This window comes from Capsicum annuum, chromosome 6 (genome assembly GCF_002878395.1).
Source record: "Capsicum annuum cultivar UCD-10X-F1 chromosome 6, UCD10Xv1.1, whole genome shotgun sequence".
Taxonomy (NCBI): Eukaryota; Viridiplantae; Streptophyta; class Magnoliopsida; order Solanales; family Solanaceae; genus Capsicum; species Capsicum annuum.
This window is the reverse complement of record NC_061116.1, coordinates 177227381-177250085: the sequence shown is the minus strand read 5'-3', so window position 1 is coordinate 177250085 and position 22705 is coordinate 177227381. Positions and strand designations below refer to the sequence as shown.

At 30.9% G+C, this 22705-nt stretch overlaps 1 long non-coding RNA gene across 1 annotated transcript; it reads right to left on the bottom strand.

The window, feature by feature from the left end:
- Positions 1-2732: 2732 nt before the first annotated feature.
- Positions 2733-6426, bottom strand: LOC107872951. Its single transcript, XR_007057283.1, has 2 exons — positions 5604-6426; positions 2733-2952 (listed from the first exon to the last, which is right to left on the bottom strand). It is a non-coding gene; the product is annotated as an uncharacterized LOC107872951 (long non-coding RNA).
- Between the last annotated feature and the right edge of the window lie 16279 nt (positions 6427-22705).

Here is a 22705-nt window from a genome sequence, read left to right as displayed (position 1 = left end):
TGTGCCCATAGTAAGAAAGCAAAGTACAAAAGACGTGGATAATGCATTAATTATGAAATTTTATCCGTTAATTCCTTATTTTCGTATATTCTAAGTAAATTAGGTTTAAGGAGGATATTCAACTATTGATTGGATGAGGATAGGGCGGACTACTCGAACAAATATCAAGAATGGGAGTATTCATTTTATTTTTTTTTAGAAAAAATTACATAAACTAGCAATCTTAAAATATTAATTATAATTAATAGCAATAATTTCTCAAAATTACAATTTATAACAAAAGTAGCAATATTTTACCTTTTTTAAGGAAAAGCACGTGACTTTAATCCCTAGTTTTACTTTACCTTTTTTTACGCTAATTTACCAATTTTAATTTTTTTTTTTCAAATACCGATTTTTTCTCCATCTACTAAGTTAAATTGATTTTACGAATGTTATATTTTCCATATATTTCTTTTATGTAATTTATTGTCGCCATCTTTTTCCATCTTCTGCGTATTGATTTTTTCTTCTTCTGATTTGCTGCTTAATAGGAGAAGTGCCACCATTCTCCTAGCAGTAACTCTCTTCATCATCTTCCTTTGCTATCTTCTCATGTTCATTTAGTTTTTTGACTTATTCAGATTGATAAGATGGAAGTTCCATGTTAGGCTTCTCTATTTGATCAGAAAATTTGACTATTTTAGGGTGCATATAGTAATCTTTTTCACTATCAGAAAGTTCTACACTTGGTTTGGGACTCGGGTTCATTTTTGGCTAACGATTCTTCAAGCAACATTGACAACTCCTTAAATTTCTTCAATGATGCAGCTTCTCTACTTTGAAGCTCGTCATTTTCGCAAATAATATTCTGGACCTTTTTTTCTTTGGCCATTAAACGTTCCTGCAATCTCGCACTCTCGTTCTTTGCGTCAACAAGGACCTCCTTTAGATAAGTCACCTCAAATTCAAATTTCTTGAGGGAATTCTTCAAATAGGTTTCTTCATCTTTTTTGGCAGAAGTTTATTCCTCAATTGTCGAAATCATGAGATGAAAAATATTGAGAAAATCTTCATCACCAAAATTTACAAAAATTAAAAAATCAGTAAAAAAGAGAAAGTCGAAAGAAAAAGAAGAATCTAGTAAAATTGCAGGTCCTGTTTTATCTGATTATGAATCTAAAAAAGAGAAAATGGAGAAAATATTTTTCTCTTGGTAAAATTTTATAGTTTTTGAACAACATCCGAATATATGTATTTTATATATATAATTTATAAGGTGTGTATTTATTTTGAGTTTTGTTAAGATATGAAATTGTAGTTGTTAATTTGATGATATGTATATGTTATTTTTAAGATATGTATTTTGTATTTAGATTTGTTACTGATAACATTTGTATTTGTTATGTATAAGATATTTACGATATGTATTTTGTATTTAAGATTTGTGTAAGATATTTCTATTTGTTACTGATAAAGTTTGTATTTGATGTTCAGTTATATTATTTTTTTAGTAACTTATATTTGGACCATTCATGTATTCTTTTCTTGTTATGTATGTCGAACCCTATTTTGAACCGGTCGAAACAGCACACGACATATGGTGGGGTGTCGTGACTCTTGGGATTAAAAAAATATTTTTTAGAGTCGCCACCTAACTTTTAGGAAAAATTAGTAAAAACCATTTATTTACTGTAAAACTATGTTTTAGTCTATCAAAACGTTTTACAGATTCTGAGTAAAGGTTTTGGTCACTCGAGGGGAAGGTGTTAGGCACCCCTCAGAGCCTATCCGAAGATAGTCCTTATGCTTAGTTTAGGAAAATGTTATTTTATCATTTGCTTAAAATGGTGAAAAGAAAACTTTGTTATTATTTATTATTCAAAAGAAAATTTAAAGTATATCAAACATGGCGCTACCACGTACAAAGAAAGTAATACAATTATCGCAAAATATACATGCATTTTAAGTATGAAAAGGATGATAATATGATTTATATATATTATAAAATTTAAAATCTTGTAATTCTATAGGAGAAATTGGAGAGATATGTGAATTTAAATAGTTAACTATAATTATTTATGGAGTAAATAAAGTATCTTGTGGCATGAGGATTTATTTGTGAAACGTACTTTCAAAAGGGTGAAAAATGAATGTTGGATTATGGATGTGTGGAAAATATAAAAAAGTAATAGTGATAGTAATAACAATTATGATGATAATAATAATAGTAGTAATAATAATAATAATAATAATAATAAATTAAAATAATGACGATAGTTTCGATATGACAATAATAATAATAATAATAATATTAATAATAATAATTGTCAATAATAGTAACAAAATAATTATTGTACGACATGATATACCTTGTACGCGATAGCAGATGAATATATATACCTTACATTTCTAATCTACCGAAAATCTGAAAACCCGAATAAATATTAAGATATGAAATAGCTTGAACATTAGAATTATATACCAAAAAAGTTAAGGTTGATAAATAAATTCTTTTTGGGGAAAATATAAAATTTTAATAACTTCTAAAACTGAAATTTTATTTATTCTTATCCTTTGTTATATTTTAGAGAAAATGTGAAGGTTGTTATGTTAATCTCATTTAAGATATCGGTAATGAATTTTCCAAAAAAAATTAGTCGATTATAATAAAAGTATATTTTCCTTAGCGATAGTTATTTGCGAAAGTCAAAATGTTAAAACTACTTCTAAAGGATCGACAAATAACAAGATACCATAAATGTAACAATTAAGTAAAGTTAACTTAAAAAAATCAATAACAAGAGTTAGTATCATTCTAAAATTTAACATGACAAGTATACATTAAATTTAGAGAAGATAAGAGATACTAGACTCCATCTAAGAGTTTGGGCTTCTAATTTTGCGACACCGAGGCTCTTGCAATCCTAGCGACGATTGACGCGATGCTTGGGTCAAAGATGAGTTCCACTGCTGAACTCCAGCGCCCGAGTTCACATGAAATAGAAAAATGAAGAAATTAGGAACCGATTATACAATATTATGACTTAATTAAGAATATGAATGAACATTACTCATTAAAGACACGTCACTTATGGAAATCAATGAATTTAACAAGAAAACTATTTTATATCTAAAACTATAACAGAAATGTTCCAAGTAAAGCGCTCTTATTCTTTAGGAAAGGACAGATAGAGAGTTGACACATAATACATGAAAATAAAGCCTTCCTAAGGCAAATAATAGCATATGGTTCATTAAGCTAACAGTGGTGGAGAAAAAAAGCAAATCCGTAAGTTTTAAAGGGCTCAAAAGGGAAAAGACAAGTGAATAATATATTATTTAGAAATAAACAACATATAACTAAATTAAATTACCCAAACCTCGGGATATCACGCTTAACTCTCAGTTCATCAAATTATATTTACCCACCCTGCTATTATAGCTCAATTAGTTCAAATTGTAACTTTGACCTATTCTTATATTTTATTCATCCCATTGATCACCCAAAACAGTGATAGCCGATAAAGTCCTTCACATTAATTGAGAGTAGATTCAAGGTAGCCTCTCAAGTGTATACTGAACTGTTTTGAACCATTGAACTGTTTTGAACCATTAAACTTGCTGATGCATCACCATACACTTCTTTTATCAAAGAATCCCATAACCAAAGTACTTGATAAGGTGGAAAGTGAAAACAAAGTAATGGACCATTTAAGAGACACCCTTAGAAACTAGCTCTAGACCATATGGCTAACACCTACTAGTGATTTTTGTGTGTGGGGGTTATGACAGGTGTCTCGTGGAATAAGTCGAGGTGCGCACAAGTTAGCGCGAACACCACCATATTAAAAAATGATTTAAGGTACAATGAATGTACTTTCCAGCGTCTTGTATATCTGGTGTATATCTTCTGTACACACGCGTATACAGCCTTGCATACATGCATATACAGCCTTGCCTTTTGTATCCGTTTTGGGGACTTTCGTTGAGGTTTGGATGCGCAAAGTATGAATGCGAGGAAAAAACGGAGTCCAAGTGGACTCACAATAATGTCACATGCATCAAAGGAAAGATAAGAATTAAAAATAAATTGGAATAGAATGAATGAACAACAAAGTATAGTTCGTAACCAAAGGAGTTGAGCAACGCATAAAGAAATTGAATATTATGAAGTTCGAACAGATTGAAGTAATGAAAAATAAAGAGAGAGCTTTATCTAACACGACTTGATTCACTAACAGGGGCCTAATATGCAAAGAGATTTAACCACAGAAAAATGCAAGATGATAGGACTGTGATTTAAAATGCCAAGAAAGTTTATAAATGAATCCAACAATCAACGTTCCTCAAATAACATCACCCCCAACTTTGTTATTAAAGACCAGTGAGAGTAAATAGACTAAATGTGCCCCTCAAACTAAGATGATTGTTTTTTATATATCCTACCCTGCACTACGATGAATTGTTTTTCACTATTGCACATTGAAACAAAAGCACCCAAGCACAAGATTAGATTCGCACTTAAGCCTCAAATCAGCATTGTGCCAACAAACACTACATTATCAATACGATACTACTTCCGCTAGTCGTCCTACTAAGCTCATTTACTCAAGGAATGTCATACTTCCTATCACTTCTGTTCCATAAATCCGAATACATAGCAAGAAGTGTAAACCAAAACATCAGCTATCATTAACCACATCTGACACTAGCATTTGGGTATTCATCAGGTACCACACATAGAAAATTATTATCAATCGATTAGAAAGTTATTATTAATGGATGGAGCATTTCAATTCATTCACTGAAACTGTCCATATATCTCACATCAACATCAAATTGCAACACCAACATACTATATCTTAACAATCTGTACTCCCTGCAACATTCAAAACAGTAACAATGCTGCCTTCTGATAGTACTCTATTAAGGATTTAACTTTTCTCATCCTTTCCAGATATGATCTAGTCAAGGTTCTTACAAATTGTGATTATAAGAAAAACGCTTACGTGAAGATAATGTTAAGTTATACAAAGGAGTGAAGCGCCTTCGCAAAAAAATGAATATATTACTTCCAACTTTGAACCATGGGCAGAAGTGAAACAAAAATTGATTTGAGGCTATTCCCCTACTCATTTAATCCAAACAGTGCAGCGCACATAAAATTAAAATGGTAACAATTATTTTTAAAAGCTTAGCCAAAATACACACAATCTTTAACCTGCTAATTTAAACAGCGACTTCAAATTTCAACCTCCGCCCTTATTATACGTGAATGACTGTTTTACAGCAGACCACTTGGAACGAAACTTGCTACAACACCCAACAAACTGTCCCAGGCCCTACCCACGTGAAACGGACAGCCATGAATACAATCATGTGCTGGACTAGACTCAACAGAAAACAAACTAGCAAAACCGAAATTTAAACCAATCCACGCCTCATATTTTCATACCCATGAACTTGTATGCAAACAAATGTAATAAAAACAGACCAAAATACACGTTTACGGGACCAAAACACAACAACAAACAATATTACTTCAAGATCAGTTTTATAGAATTAGAGTAGATGAAGGGAAAAACTAGCAAGAAAATAATAAAAAGGAGGCGGGTTCGCACCTTGTATTGTGCAGCAAACTCGGGCTTCTTGTCGAGTGTTCCGGCCGCCAAAACTCAAATTTCAAAACTCGATCAAACACCAAAATTAAGAGAAGAAACCAACAATCCGTTTTGTGACTTTTCTAGTCAAACCTTTGTGAATATAGTCCGATTTTCCTTTAATCTCCAACTTTCTTTACTTTTTTTTTTTCAAGTTTTCCCTTTCTCCGACTTTCCACCCTAAAAAAAAGCTCTATTCGAATTTTCTTCTTTATCTTTCTTGTTTTTCCAAACTCTCCAAAAACTGAATTTTGCACTCCTCCTCACCGGTATTTATACCCGAAATCCAGACGTGAAAGTCCAGATTTAAACACAAGAGAAGAGTTCCAACGGGTGAAACTCCATATGGAGAAAATCCCCATTCGAAATCCCAATTTCACAGCCTTTTGACTTCTCTTTTGGTGATTTTCGGACTTCAAAACTCGGATTTGAAACTTATTTTGAATTGTTGCACCAAATTGGAACCTGTTTTTTCTGATTCTCGGGAATTCAATGGCTGGACATTTAGAAAGAGGAGAGATTTTGGCAGGTGTGGAAGCTACGTCTGCCATGGCCGCAAGCTATGTCGATTAGGGTTTGTATTTTGGGGGTGATGGAGAAAATGAAGGAGGAGAAAGAGAAGGTCGTTTGATTTTTTTTTTGTGTGTTTTGGGAAAGATGGATGGGAAAGGTCGATGACCTTTTGGGGAAGTGGACTTCACGTGATCCTGAATTTTGGGGAAAGGGATACAGCTATTGTTTGCACCGTTTATTTGACTAAAATATGGACCGTTTGATCGCTTGATCGGACGGTCCATATTTTAATATATATAAAAATAAAATAATAAATAATTAAATAAATAAAAATAAGTTATAAATCCTATATAATGGATAAATATAAAGAGTTAATTGATAAGTGGTTATTTTGATCCGTTCAATTTGATCGGAACAGTCTGAATTCAAAAATATGTATATATATATAAAAAAAAGGGTAAATTAATATATATATATATATATATATATATATATATATATATATTTGGGACCCTCGAATTGGGAAGATGAATTAACAGATTAGATTAATTTGTACTGATCAGGTAATTTTGAACTGGTTTTGATCTGTCTGATCTTTTGATCGGACGATCGTAAAAGATTACTCTTAAAAATAATAGCGACAAATAAGAAAAATAAAAATGTATATATATACGAATAAATATGTGACAGGTCAGTCTGAAAACGACTATTTTCAATCCATTCAATATTTGATTGGACGGTTCAAAGTTAATTTTAAAAGAAGGAAAAAAGAGAAAAAATAAATACATAAATAAATAGATAGTTAAATAAAAGTACATTTTATATAAAAAATAATTGAACATTTTTTTGGATCTTTCGGGTTTTAAAAATAAATCGTCGGATCAGGTTAAATCGTATTTGTTGAGGCGGAGTGACGAAGCGATCATAGAAATTATACTGAGTTTTGGACTAATTTTCAGGCTTTTGATTGAAATTTATAAAATGAGAGTTGGGCTCTAGTGAAATAACAATGAAATTAGATTATTGCTAGTCCGAATATTTTTTTTCTACTGAAATTTAATTTATTGATGCTTTCTGGTATCCTAAAAATTATTTTAGTATTTGCGTATATAAATTATAGACATAACTTGCATGAGCGTCCAATTTGATATTTTTTTTTGTGTGTGTGATTTAATATTAACAAACTATAGGCATATATATGTGTGCGTAGAAAATAAGAATATAATATATAAAAACAAGAATATGAGAAAGTATACGTACATCTTATAAAATATATATTTTATGTAATAAGAATATATATATACATATGATCGCAATATCGTCCTAAAATAAAAGATTAGAAAGAATGTAAATGTGAATATCAAAAGATATATATTTTTATTCGTTAAAATATTTAATTATATTTAATAAAAATATTTTATATTGTGATAAAAAATAAATTTCTCTTTTTTAAAAAAAAATGTAGAAATAGAAACAAAAATACGAATCTTATTTTTAATTTAATTTTGAAAATTATTTAGGGTCGAGGAGCATCGGTAAAAAAAAATCAAAGGAAAAAGTGTGAGTTAAAATTTGGTGTCAACAATGTATATACATATGTTATGATTCATGTACATATGTGGTAATGTAACTTGAAGATGTATTTTGTAAATATATATGTTGATTTTGATCCAAATCTTCTTCGCACGAGATATGCTTTAATTTTGTAGCATTATGGAGATAACATAAAACACGAGAAGGCACAAAGTGACGATGAAGCACTAATAAGGCCTCCTAGGATAATCGGGATAACAGAAAACGCTGAAGTTCATGAAATTTGATGTGTGTTTTTGATGTAGTTGAATATTTCTTAAGTTTCATATGTTACTTTAATGTTGAAAGTTAATGATATGTTAATGTTTATTTTTCTTTTATATTTAGATTATTGATGTTCAATATTATAAAATAGAATAATTTTTGTGGTTATATTATGAATCTGTTAACAATATGTTATGAATATGTATTTTTCAGTTTTGCATATGTGTTTATTAGTAATGCATATGTATTTTTCTGCTATGCTTATAAATATATGAATAATACATATATATTTGTCCAGTTTTGCAAATGTATTTATTAGTAATTTTTATGTATATCCCAATTATACTTATACATTTATCAATAATACATATGTGTTTTATTAGATTTAAAAAGTATTTCTGAATAACGAATATATATTTTTTCAGATAAGCAAAGCAGATATGAATATGTATTTATGAACAATACATTTGTCCTTTACAGTTTACATATGTATTTATGATCAATGCATATGTATTTTTCAGATATTGATACAAGATCAAACACAAAAAAGGAAATCAAGAGATCTACAAGACAATAACACTAGAGAATCAAAGACCCCACTCGACTTTTCTATGTTTTCAAGACAACAACCACAATATTCAACAAGATAAATAGAGAACACAAGATTACAATGACTATAGTGAATCGAAAGATCCCCACACGGCTTCACTATATCAACACATAAACAACAATATTACAACAACAAGAAAGTCACGGGTACATTAACAACAAAAAAGGAACCAACAGATACATCAAGATACAAGATAAATAGTTAGACCAAATGAATGGACAATCTTAAGAACTCAAGAATTGTTACACTCTTGAACCCTTAACACTACCCATGAGATAAACCAAACTCTAAGTTGACACAAGAGGGCCTTTACCTCCTCTAAACACCAACGTTTCAAGCCAATATGCAAACACAAGTGAATCTTCACTTGTCTAGCCCTAGTTTCGGTTGGGGCTTCTAAAGAGAGAGGCTAAAATGTTACAATTCAAGTCTTAACAATGATCAACCAAGTCTCAAAAATCCTAAGTTGGTTTATTTATATTACAACACAAAATAAGACATAAATGACAAAAGTGCCCTTTTAATTAAAATGCTCCAATGGGCTGCCCATTGTAACGCCCCGAGATCCCATCTCGAGATATCACACGGTGCTTGTGACCCCGAAGGACCACAAGCTAACCCTTTACTGATATTTACATCTGTACACTGCATAATATCTGGAATAAATGCAAAAACTGGCCATAACGTTCAACACATCTATAAATACTCAAAATATAAAACTGAATACTATACAATACATCCGTCTGAAAAGCCTCTAATCTGACTGAACTGTGAAGTTGATGGGATAGGTCCCCAACTAACTCCGTCAACTGAAAGCAAATAAAATTTTGATTACAATAATAGAAAACTGAAACTCATCCTCGAAAGAAAAGGGCTCACTGCTACTGCTGCTGACTGGGACTGATCTGCTGATGATACTCTGGGTCCTGCGCCTCTAAACCTATGGTGTCAAATGAGACACCATAGCACAAATACGTCAGCACAAAATGTACCGCGTATGTAGACAGGGTAAGGCTAAATGCAAGGGTTTGTGCATGCAAAATATGTATAACCTAAATGATCATGAGAATACCGTACGAAAACAAGCACACATACAAGAATGCATAAATTATACTCATAATCATCACAACTTTAGAGACTTGACCTTGGATACCGCTTTACTGTGAGTTAAACTCACTACCATCACTGAGATACTGAACTACTAACTCATTTGCTACTGATTACTGAGGATCTGAGTATACTTATATCAAAGACTGAGTTTTGAGCTTACCGCTTTCAACCGACAGAATTAAAGATTCAACTTTTCTAACAGATAACTTCGGATGCTTTATCAATGATAAAAAATAGGATTATATCCGAATTTGACAACAAGAATACTCAACAAATTCTGAGAAGGAGACTAAGCCTATCTGACGGGAGATCTTTAAATATGATAATAATAATATTCAACATGATCTGAGACTGAGATCAAGCCTCTCTAATGGGAGATCTTTAAATATGATAGTAAGCATCTGTATATGAGGCCAAGCCTATTTGACGGGATGGTCCATGAATTAATGGAACTATCTGAGTTTCTTACTGAGATAGATGACTGTACCACACGGTCTTGACTTCTGAAGATTGATACTGAAACTGAAACTGTGGGAAGTAGTCATTTAAACGACATACCCCGACCTACCATAGGTGGGATCCAACCTGTAACCCTAGCTGGAAGGGCGTCAATACCGTGCCACGGGTAAAGACTCACTCTCGGGTCAAGCCTCTCTCATGGGATGACCCTTGTAGGAAGTCGACCTGAAGCAATATAATAGTCAATCACTCTGACGGTGACAGCCTCTACTGACGGGCACTCTTGTATCCTACGCTGGCTACGCAGTTCTGGAGTTCAGGGATTGCTACTAGACTCCGGCCTCTCTCTATGACGGAAGGAATCACCATTCCGTCCCTCGCTCGGTGCTAGTTTCTACTCCCAACTGAAAAACTCTCACTGAATCCTTAGAATAAACACAATAAAGCTGAATCTATTTACATGATCATGTTTCTCAAATGATCTGGCTGAAATACGTTGAGATCACTTGGTTCCGTATCTGACAGAAATAATATCGAATCACGGTAGCTGACTAACGACACATAGCTTGATTAGATTATTCGAATCATTTTTGAGATTAGAATTGAATCACTTGAGTTCCATTAGGACTGGGCTGAGTACAGGTCTGAGGCTAGATTACTAGCGATACAGAGATTACAGAGATAACTGAGATTACTGAGTTTTATTAAGCTTCGCACTTGTCTGAGGATACAGCATTCTATAGTTCACTGAGTTCTGAAAATCATGGCTCGGTTGGAATTATCGAGAAACTGATACGGGCTCTAGACAACAGCTCTATTTTTGGGTATAAATACCCCAGGACTCGATAACGTAAAAGTAAAGCATCATCATTCATTCAAGCATATTCACAAGAAACTCAGAAATTAGGCCATATAGCTAATTTCACAATCATTTGAACATCACCTCAAGCCTCCAAGGATTCACAAACATCTACTCATCATCACAACTACCAAAGGGTCACTCTAAAAGTTTCAGAATCATAACATACTTTCCCCCTCACAAACCTTACGGCATTGCATCTATCATTTAAGAAATATAAACCTCCATTCACCATCATAATTACCAAAGGATCACTCCCAACATTTAGGGGGGTTCATCAATATCGATTCATCGTCACAAACTACCTTAAGAAAGATATACTATTAAATTATACCCCATTCAATGAAGTCTTGCATTAAGTACTTCACACCTATATCGGTCTCGACATATATCTAGATATCACGAGATTTCGAAAAAACTTCACACTATCATGCCATTACTCTCTTGCTAACCACTTACCATGTATCAAAACTTAAAATAAATCAAAGAGCACTCACTTGGGAGATTTACTGCTATTTCGTCTCACTAAGGCATTTTATCAAACACTAGGTGTGCATGGACTAGCCCACAACATTGGGTTTCCCCTTTAACATACTACAATGCCCCTCTATGCTTCACCTCAGCCTTTCATCCAACCTATGGGGTGCATACTCCACTCATTCAACCATCTCTACACCCTAATGTCATGAACACCTCACATAGACACCAACTTCAAAATGGCTCATCACAACATCACATAAATTCCACATACTAGGGTCAAAGACCATAAATCTTGCAAACAATCATGAATCCAAACTCAACAACACAAGTAACATCAACTTCAACTCATACAAATCATGGAATATCACAGAACATAAAATCCTTAAGTTTAAAAAAATGATACTTGAGCTTCTTGGATAAAAGGGACCCAAGAATCAACATCTACATACCTGAGAATTTCTTTTCTTGAAGGCTCTTGAAATGAGTTCTTGATTTCTCTAGATCCTTCTTGATCTCTCTTGAATTTTATGAAAGGAGAAGAGAGTATTTTGATTTTGGAAACCCTAATTTTTGGGTGGAAGAGAGAAAAATGAAGTTGAAGGCCCTTGGCCCGGTATTTATAGAGTTGGAGGAGGACGTGGAAAAGACCAAAATATCCCTTTTAAAATTTGTCTAGAAAATTCCGATCGGGGTCTGTGACGGTCGACCTTCCGTCAGAGGGACTGACGGTCCACCAAGTCATCCGTCACTCAAGTGCCAAAACTGGGATGTTCTGCCTCGGTCTGATGGGCCCCTTGACGGTCCGTCAACTTTCTGACGGTCCACCACTTTGGCCGTCATATGATGACCGAAAAAGAAAGCCATTGCCTTGGTCTGACGGGAAACTTGAAGGTCCACCAAGGACTTGGCGGTTCGTCAGATCGACCGTCAAACCTGCAATTCCGACAACGCTCAGTAAAACGGCCATAACTTTTTGGTCTGATGTTGGATTTTGATGAAATTGGTATCGATGAAAGCTTGTTCAATGCTCTACATGACTAAAAGTAGAAATTAGGAAAACTACACACAATTCAAAGTGTTTCATATTTGGGAAGATATTTCTGAAACTTTTAGACTCCGATTTTTCGCTTTGCTGGATACGCTTTAAGGCTCAAACTATAATAGAACTTTGCGGGGTATTACACCCATGGAGTGAATACATAGGGTGGTTTTGGACTTCATTAACACTTAAGTTCGGGCCTTCTTTTGGTTGTCTTTGACATGCTCAAAATATGTCCATCTACGAGGTCGTACTCGTATTAGATATGCATATGGTTCAATGTAACAAAAATACATATGTAATCTTTTTTGTTATTCATATGTAGTTATGAATAATGCATATGTATGTATCTTTAACGCAGATTTTTTTTTATTAATACATATGTATTTTCAGTTCTGATTAATATGTCGTTATACGGTTTTTTCAATTCATATATTTTTATGATGCATATGTATTTATCAATAACGCAAATGTACCTTTTTAGCCTGTATATATAATTTATAGGCATATTTATTTATTAGATTATTATACGTATTTTTTAGATTTTAACTATTTGTGTGTGTAGTTTTCATTATCTTTAGGTTTAAATATGTATTTTGCAGAATAGTAGTTGTATTAATTGATTACCTATATAATGATGTTATTTTAATGATGTATATATTTGCAACTTCAGTCAAATAATTGCAACAAATTAACTATAACAAATTCAAGAACATCAAACATTTGTCTTACAATGTAGAATTACATAATTGTCATGAAAAAATTCAACACTTATTTTTTGATTGAATACATAAACAAACTTATCCTTTATTATATTTCCTACATAAATGCCTATTGTGACCTTTAAACCTACATGAATTACAATAATTTTTGTTCTTCCTTCCGATTATATCTCTTCCTGATTTTTCACGATCCTTCTTTGGGGGTCTTTCAGGTGGCTGCTTGTATTTCGGGGGCAGAACAACCTCCTCCAATATCTCCGATGAAATTATCCAATCATTTTTATGCGGTAGAGGATAAACTGAAAGATCATACGTTCTCAAAACTGTTTTTGGCTTGTATAGATCTGAGTAATATGGTTCCTTCTTATTTTTTTTATCAAGTACTACACAAACATGCACACACGGTATCTCATTCAATTGGAATGCATGACAAGATCATTTTTTTCTTAAGGCAAACAATAAAATGTTGCTCCTTGTCGTGGATTGTATAGACATACTCTGAGGCTGATATAACCTAAAATTATTATAAAAAAATTTATAAAAATAAAAATAATTTTGACATTTGCTATTTCTAATTAGCAAATGTATTTTACTAATGCAGTATATGTATTTTACAAGTCTGCATATGTATTTTTCTGCTGTGCATATATGTATTCAATTTGAATGCATTTGTAATTCAGATCTACATCAATATGAGAAGCCAGTAGTGTGCAGAGTTGATTATACAAAGTATTTATGCTCATCTATGTAGCATCGCTGATGTAATCTTCATATTGTTATTCATATGTCCATCTACCAGAGTTTTAAATGAGAACAAGTATGCTTTCCATTGTCAATATCCAGAACACTACAAAACAGTAAATATAAATTCAATTATCAAATACGTACTACATACAATGAATCATTTGTATATACACAACTGGAAAATAAATTTCAATGAAACAAATCCTTTAGTCGAATAATATGTATCATCGACTAAAATTCAAAATTAACGTATAAGAATTGTTATTTAGTTTTATAAATACATAATGACAAGGACAACTTTGAATTTGAAAAAAAAAATTGCTGAGAAATTTTTTCAAAATACGATCTCAAAATTTGAACTTCATGACTGTTACACAAACTTGTTATTAGTTTTTCAGAAATTTTCGCAATTATATTTTATGAAATTCACAAACAGAACCAAGTTTGTTTATCAATACCTATAATTGTAGCGTTGTATTTTTAATTTTTCTTCACAAATTTCAGACATTGATCAATAATATTGGAAGCAGTCTATTTTTTTAAAAAAAATTTGCTTTAAGTTGTTGTTTATGAGAAAAAAATTTGAATTTGAATTATGGTGATGTAAATTAATGGTTGAGATAAAAACAAAAGTGTCATATAAGGTAAAAGAATCTGTTTAATTAAATGTGGCATAAATTAAGGAACAATTTCCTCCCTTATTTAACTCTAACTGATTAGAGTTAAATAAGGAATGGATACCTATTTGTATATGTATTTATATAACAACCTTTTACTAAAATACAAAATACATATTGCTATTTTTTGTAATTTTGAAACTGTTGCTATAAAAGTTATAATTAAGGCTCTACAGTTGCTATTTCTGAAATTTTTTCTTTTTTTTTTTAATTTCTCAATTATTACAACCAAATAATCCAACAATTAATCATAGAGCCTCTAAATATTTGACCTTTTCATATGTACCATTATTTGTATTTAATTTTATTTGGGTTTAGTACTAATTTTAGGATCTAGCGATTTCGTTACTGGAATACTTTAGTTTTGGCTGAAATGGTATCATAAAAGAATAAATAGGCCAAAGGCATCGATAGACATTCAAACTTGTTGCCAAAATTCACTTAGACACCTCAACTATGGCATGTACTAAACCCCTCGAATTTTGATCCAATTGGGCCTTTTTTTGTCAATCAGCAAAAGGCTGAAGTGTGTGTTGCACACACGCGATGACGTGAAAAAATTAACCAATTAGAAAAAATATGTGGCAAAACAAAATTATACATGGAATTACTAATATTTTTTATTTAATTATTTATTTAATAATAATTTCTTAATTTTTTTTTAAAAAAAACCACCCCCATCGTCGTCATCTTCACCCCCCCTCCCCCGCGTTTTCAAGCATCCCCACCTACCTAATCGTCGTCTTCTTCACCCCCCTCCCCCGGCATCTTCACACATACACACACATAGTCGTCGTCGTCATCCCATCCCCCTTCACTGCAAACTTTCAATTTTTTGGACTGAAATTTTTTGAAAAAGACTCAAAAATATCCTTGAACTATCTGAAATAGCTTAAAAATGCCCCTCGTTAGATTTTCGGCTAAAAAATACCCCTTCGTTAAATATTTGGCTAAAAAATACTCCTCCCTCTAACGAAATTCGAAAAAAGGATCAATAATACCCCTAAACTATCTAAAATGGCTCAAAAATATCCCTCTGTTAAATATTTGGCTAAAAAATACTCCTCCCTTTAACGAAATTCCACCAAACGTGCCACCTAGATAAAAAAAAAAAAATGTGACTATGCCACATTACCATCCGCATGTAAAATGTTAGTATTTTTTAATTATATAACATTCCTTTCTTCTTTATTTTTATTTTTATTTTTTTGCAAAGCAGTGAAACGGAAAAACCAAAAAATCAATCTTTTGCTAATTATTTCATTAGTGTTTTAAAATTTCTAGATTTCACCTTTTCATTGGTGTTTTAAAAGTTCTAAATTTCATCTTGTTATTGTCGTTTGGGATGAGGGACAGTTTGATCTTGATCTGATGTTGACTCGGGGGAAGAGCTAGAATTTTAACTTTTAAGTTAGCAAATGTTGGTGTACTAATAATTAAGTTGAATTTACTACATGCAAATTCTTTTTCAAAATAAATGAATTCCTTTTAACACTTGTTTAATCATTCGAAATGAATTCATTTTTCTAAATTCAATTTGATGAATAATCTTATTATTTTTAGAACAAGTTTGAAAAGAAGTAAAATGATACTTAATATTGATAAATTATTCTTTAATTATGTCATTCATTAACTTTTTGAAGATGTGTGTCACATTCAAAGATTCATTAATTTTAGATTAGAGGAGGTATTTATTAAATCATTTTAACATAAACATTTTGAGTAAAAGCTAGCAAAGCTAAACACATCTTTTGAGTAACTAATTTAAAGTTTAATTTGAAATTTGTTACTTTTACGAGTAAATCTTCATTTTAACTTTTATACTGGCCTAATAATTAATGGGTTTATCATTATAATAAGACTCTTTTGTTGGGTTTCACGCTTTTAAACCTATTAACAGGAAAAAATTTAATTTTTAGATGATCAAAGGAATTTGATAATAGCGATATTACATTTAATAAATTTTTTCACAAAAAAAATTATGTAACCACCGTTTGTCTACTTTGATTAAAAATTAAAAAGCCGTGTAAGTTTTGTCCGTTTCACTGACGTTTTTAAATAAAAATAAAAATAAAGAAGAAAGGAATGTCATATATTTAAAAAATACTAACATTTTACATGTGGATGATAATGTCGCATAGTCACGTAGTTTTTTTTTTTTTTTATCTAAGTGGCATGCTTGGTGGAATTTTATTAAGGGGAGGGGTATTTTTGAGTGAAATATTTAACAGAGGTGTATTTTTGAGCCATTTCAGATAGTTCAGGGATATTTTTGATCCTTTTTCGAATTCCGTTAGAGGGAGGGGTATTTTTTAGCCAAATATTTAATGGAGGGATATTTTTGAGCAAAAAATCTAACGAGGAGCATTTTTGAGCTATTTCAGATAGTTCAGGGGGTTTTTTGAGCCTTTTTCATTTTATTTTTTTTTGTTGTTAATTACATGAATTTACATACATTGACTCTTTCTATGAATAATATGTTGAAAATTCAATAATTCAAATGTACCAAATTTTTATTTTTTCCGGCGAACTTTCATTTTTTCCGGCACACTAATGGTGGAAAAGAATAAGAATAACAACAAAAAAAATTTAAATCAAATTCAAAAGTAAGAACTAGAAAGGAGAAAAAATAAAAAATATGACAGGAGAATTAAGTTTAGCCCAAAAAAAAAAATGAAGAAGAAGAATGGTGAAGAAGATGAAATAGGGGTATCGAGGGAGGGGGGAGGGAGGAATTATGTTGGAGGTTTTTTTTTAAAAAAATTATTTTATTAAAAATATGTTGGAGACTTTTTTTTAAAAATAATTAGTTTTATTAAAAAAAATTTGGGGCCCTCAGTGCCATTTGACACTTTTCTATTCGTAACTTGATAAAAAATTTACTCTTCACGTGCCTCCCGAGATTACACAACACGTGCAGTGCCATGTAGGCAAAAAATGTCCAATTGAATCAAAATTCGGGGGGTTAGGGGTCTAATAGGTAAAGGCCATAGTTGAAGAGTATAAGTGAATTTTCGAAATAAGTTTGAGTGCTTATCGATGTCTTTGGCCAAATAACTATAAGGGATGGTCCATTACGATATAGTGGTTTATTTAAATAAACATAGTTGGTAGAACCAGGGCGGACCTACACATCAACTTTGGATGCTCCGGCACCTACTAAATTCGACACAAAATAGGTATAATTATATAAAAAATATATAAAAATGGGTATAAATTATATAAAAGCACCCACTAAATAAGAAATGAGTTAGGTGCACATAATTTTTTTTCTGTAGTAAGCACTCATTTTCTTTAAATCTTGAGTCCGTCACTGAATAGAACGTGTTATATTATATTATGTGCCTTCAGTTTTCAACCATTAAATATCACTACTTGTCAACTATTTTGCTTTTCATTTCCTTCATCGAGTTCTGGTTTTGGAAATCACGTGAACATAGTACGTAGTAGACGTAAGAAAAAAGAAAATCAAATGTGAAATATATATTTGATAAGCAAATAACAAACTGAATAAAGAAAGAAGAAACACTATTTCAGAATACTTTATTCCCAATTCAGGATAAAATTTAAAAGAGAGAAGTATCGATTATCTCTGAATTTGTCATATATTATTTATGGCATATTTGAACATTGACTAGTCCTAAGTACCCCCGATTTGTTCTTTTAGTATGTTACGTGCCCCTTTTACACTGATGTGTTAAAATGTTTGAGTTAAACCTCCATCACACGCGTGATGGAGGTATTTTATGCCAAATCAGCATTTTTAATGATAAAAAAATAAAATAAAAAATCTATTTTCCTTTAATTTTTTTAAAAAATTCAATTATCTCTCTCCCTATTTATTATTCCTCTTCGTCCATTACTTTCAATCTAAAAAAAAATTCATCCGTTTATTAATTTTTTAAAACTTCAGTTTATTAATTAGTTTATGAAATAATTTTTTTATCCGTTTATTAATTTTATAAAAATATCGTTTGTTAATCTAAAAATAAAATAATTGTTTATTAATTCAATCTAAAACTCCAGTTTCCATTCCTATGAGACTCCTTCAATTTTGTAATCTTAAATAGATATATCATATGAGTTATTGTAACTAAAAAAATGTACTAAATATCGAAGCAGATATTTTAAATAATATTAACAAAACAAATACTAAAAAAAGTAAGACACATACTTATAATAAATGTAGTTATATTAATTATCGATTTTTAATTCCTAACGATTTGATTTTTGATTTAACCGATGAGAAAATACTCATAAAATAGAAAAAGTAGTAACTAACATGAAAGCCGAATCTTAGTTGCAACAAAAATCCTACTTTTATATATATATATATAATAATAATAATAATAATTTAATATAATCTTATTGGGTTATCGGTTTACCCAATAACTTAAAAAAAATCAAAATCAAATTAATAACCCAATAATTTTTTTTACAAAATCATTAAAAAATCGTTAACCCAATAACGATAAATCAATAACATTTTTATCTGTTCGATTTTTGTACACCCCGAACTTAAATTATAATTTTTTAATCCATTAATTATAATAAGAAACGTATTTGTGTATGTGAGTCTCCTCAAAATCTTAATCGAAACACTAATCGAAAACTACTATGAAAACTAACCAGAAAAAAATAATTTCATATTATAAAATACTAATCGGAAAAAAATAATTTCATATTTTTAACACAAAAAAAAATATAAATTTTTAAATAATAGCTTACTTGATCGACGTAAATTATATCTTTCACTATTTTGGAGTAGAGAAACATTAAAAAATATAATTTCTTTAGAGAGATTGGATAATTAAGGGTAGAAATGAGTTATTTTTTAATATAAGATAAATATAAGAGAAGTGAATGATATTATCCACGTGGACAGCCACATCAGCGTTTTTATCCACCTGTCCGCGCGTGTATTACATGCAGTGGACAGTGGGCTGAAAAGGGTGGCGCGACATACTAAAAGAACAAGTTCGGGGTACTTAGAACAAGTAAAAGTTCAGGTATACCATAAATAAAATATGACAAATTCAGAGGGTAAATGATACTTCTCTCTATTTAAAATGTACATATATATTTTTTTAAAGCATTTCACGATTGCTAAAAGTTGGATTGTCAAATAAAGTTAAAAGAAAATTATTTACAATAATCAAACTCCCCTTATTATTCTAATTGATTATCGTGGCAAAATAAATTTTTTACTAAGAATGTTCAAGATTTAATATATAGATATAAAAAATAATTTATGATCTATATATTTCGTATATTTTTTATATACATAACATAATTTCCTTATAAAAGGGTGCTCGATTGACCAGCCTAAGCTATGTGGCTACGCCGTGATTGATAAAGTGTAAAAACATATATGCTAAGCACGGCCATCATTATCAGTTAGGTCAATAAAAACTTGTAAATGATTAATTAATTGCTGTTTTCATTGTAATTAGCTAGCTATTTGACGTATGAATTTATCTAAAATGGGCCCTTTCAAGTTTCAACAACCCAAAGAAAGGCCATTTGACGAAGAAAACCCAAATAGGAACATTTCAAGCCAAGGGTATTAATCTACACGCTGCGTTTACCTTTGTGATGACCAAATACAAATGAATCCATTTTTTTCATAAGTTTGTACAATAGTCAATATCTCTATTTCCAACCCACTATAATGTAACTGCCAAATTTTTTATTATGTGATGAAGGAGTGAACCCACGTCTTATACATTTGACTTTTGAGTCAACATTAAATTCACCCTTTTTAACCTCCCAAAAAAGGAGTCTCGCACACCTAATCATAAAGTTACGGACAGTAAGATATGTCTTTGACATCAAGATATTAAAACATTTTTTTACAACATACGTTTATATGTTCCTATCATATACCATAATTTATGTCATAAAAGACATAAGTTATGTCGGTAGCTGAAGGGTGCAATGTATTTCCAAAAACAACACACACACTAAATCCACATATATACTCTACCATCCCACATTAGTTACCAACTTTTTTTCTGTAGAAAAAGTAAAGTCCAAAAAGTATAACTTTAATTTCTGAACACTACAATAAATTTTGAAAAATACTACACAACTTTTGCTGCATAACTTAATTTATACAAAACTTATAATGAGCGAAGCAAAAGTTCAGTTTGAGAAGACAAAATTTTAAACTTATATCGAGTGAATTAGGCTTAGATAAATAAGAATACTTTGATCTATAAATTTTCATTAATTTTGGAGTAGGGGGCAAAAATTAATCACATTCAACTTCAAGTGGTAAAAATTAAACACAAGTTCATTTAAGAGGCAATCCGTGCAAAACTTGTAAAAGGTGATTAGGGGAACTTGATATTTGATATATGGGGTGATACAATTGTGAGTGGACTAAGGGGAGGTGATGTACGTAGTGGGCTGCTTATGCCTCATTGGGTTGGATTCTCCATCTTCCATTCCTTGACGATATAACACATATGCACTATGCAGTGTCTACAAAGTCTTAAAAGATGGGAAACTTTGCTCTGCTCATCTCGTGGCATATATATTTCTTTCGCATTTACGGGTCATTTGCACTTTTGCATATTCCCACAAGGTAGGGTATACGCAATTCGCAGCACTATCTCAAATGTGAGATAGAGAGGTTATTTCTGATAAAATCCTCGGCCTATAACTTTTTACGAGATATAAGTTTATACTCGCGTCAAAATTGACATTAAGTGGAGACAAAAAGGAAAATCCACTTCCTGCGAACAAGAAGAAATTTCTAACATCATCCTTCAAGCAGCCAAATAAAATTAACTAAATAAATCAACAAGAAAAACAAAGGCAGAAAGGGGAAAAATAAAAGTAAATGAATAAAGAGAATTTTAATGGGTATGAATCTTTTAAATGTACTGAGAGAGCATAAGCGGGGCCATCATTATTATGTAAGTATAATTAGTTGGTTGAATCTAAACAATAGATTCAAATTAAGGTAACTCTCAAATTTTAGCCTTAAATAATTTTTTTTTTTTAAATAGCTTTTACCTATTAACTAATATTCTTTTAAACAAAATTGTTCATGATTAATGGAGTAAATTACATAAATGATACTCATAATGAATAACAACTCCATATTTATATTTTTCAACTTTTATTTTTTTCTCTTTTTAATTTTACTTTAATTTTTTTTTCCTGTTTTATTTTTAATTTTCTCAAACCTACTTTTTCCCTTTTCCTCTCAACTTCTTCTTTTTTCTTTTTTCTTTTATATTTTTTTCTTTTTTCTTTCCTTTTTTTTATTCTTTTTAGTTTTTCTCAACCCTTACATTTTTTTCTTTACACCTTTCAATGTCTACTTTTATTAAAAAAAGTTTTTTATTTTTCTTTGATTTTTTTTTAAATTTTTCTTGACCTTTATTTTTATTTAATCTTTTTTTAAAAATTTTTTTATCAACCTTTATTTTTTTCCTATTCTCTCTCAACTTTTACATTTTCTTTGATTTTTGTTTTTTTTAATATTTTTCTTCATTTTCCTCCTTTTCTGCAATTTTTATTATTTTTGTTCTTTTCTTCGATTTCTTCCATTCAAGTTACATCTCATGAGCAAGAGTTGATACTATCACATTATAAATGCAAGACTTACGACTTTCGAACAATAAGCTACGTTTCATGGGCAAGAGTTGGCATTACTATATTGTAGAGGCAAGACTTATGACTTTCAAACAACAAGTTATGTTTAATGGGCAAAAGTCCATACTACCATATTGTATTTTGATTTATGAAATGTTTTATAACTCTTACCTTAGAGGAAAAACTTAGCTCAGGGATTTTCAAACAACAAATTATACCCCACGGGCAAGAATTGACTCTACTACGTTATGTTTTTATTTATGAGATGTTCTACAACTATTGCCTTAGAGGCGAGACTTAGCTCAAGGACTTTCGAACAACAAGTTATGTTTCATGGGCAAGAGTCGACATTACCACATTGTATTTTGTTTTATGAGATGTTCTACAGCTATTGTCTTAGAGGAAAGACTTAGCTCAGGGACTTTCAAACAACAAATTATGCCCC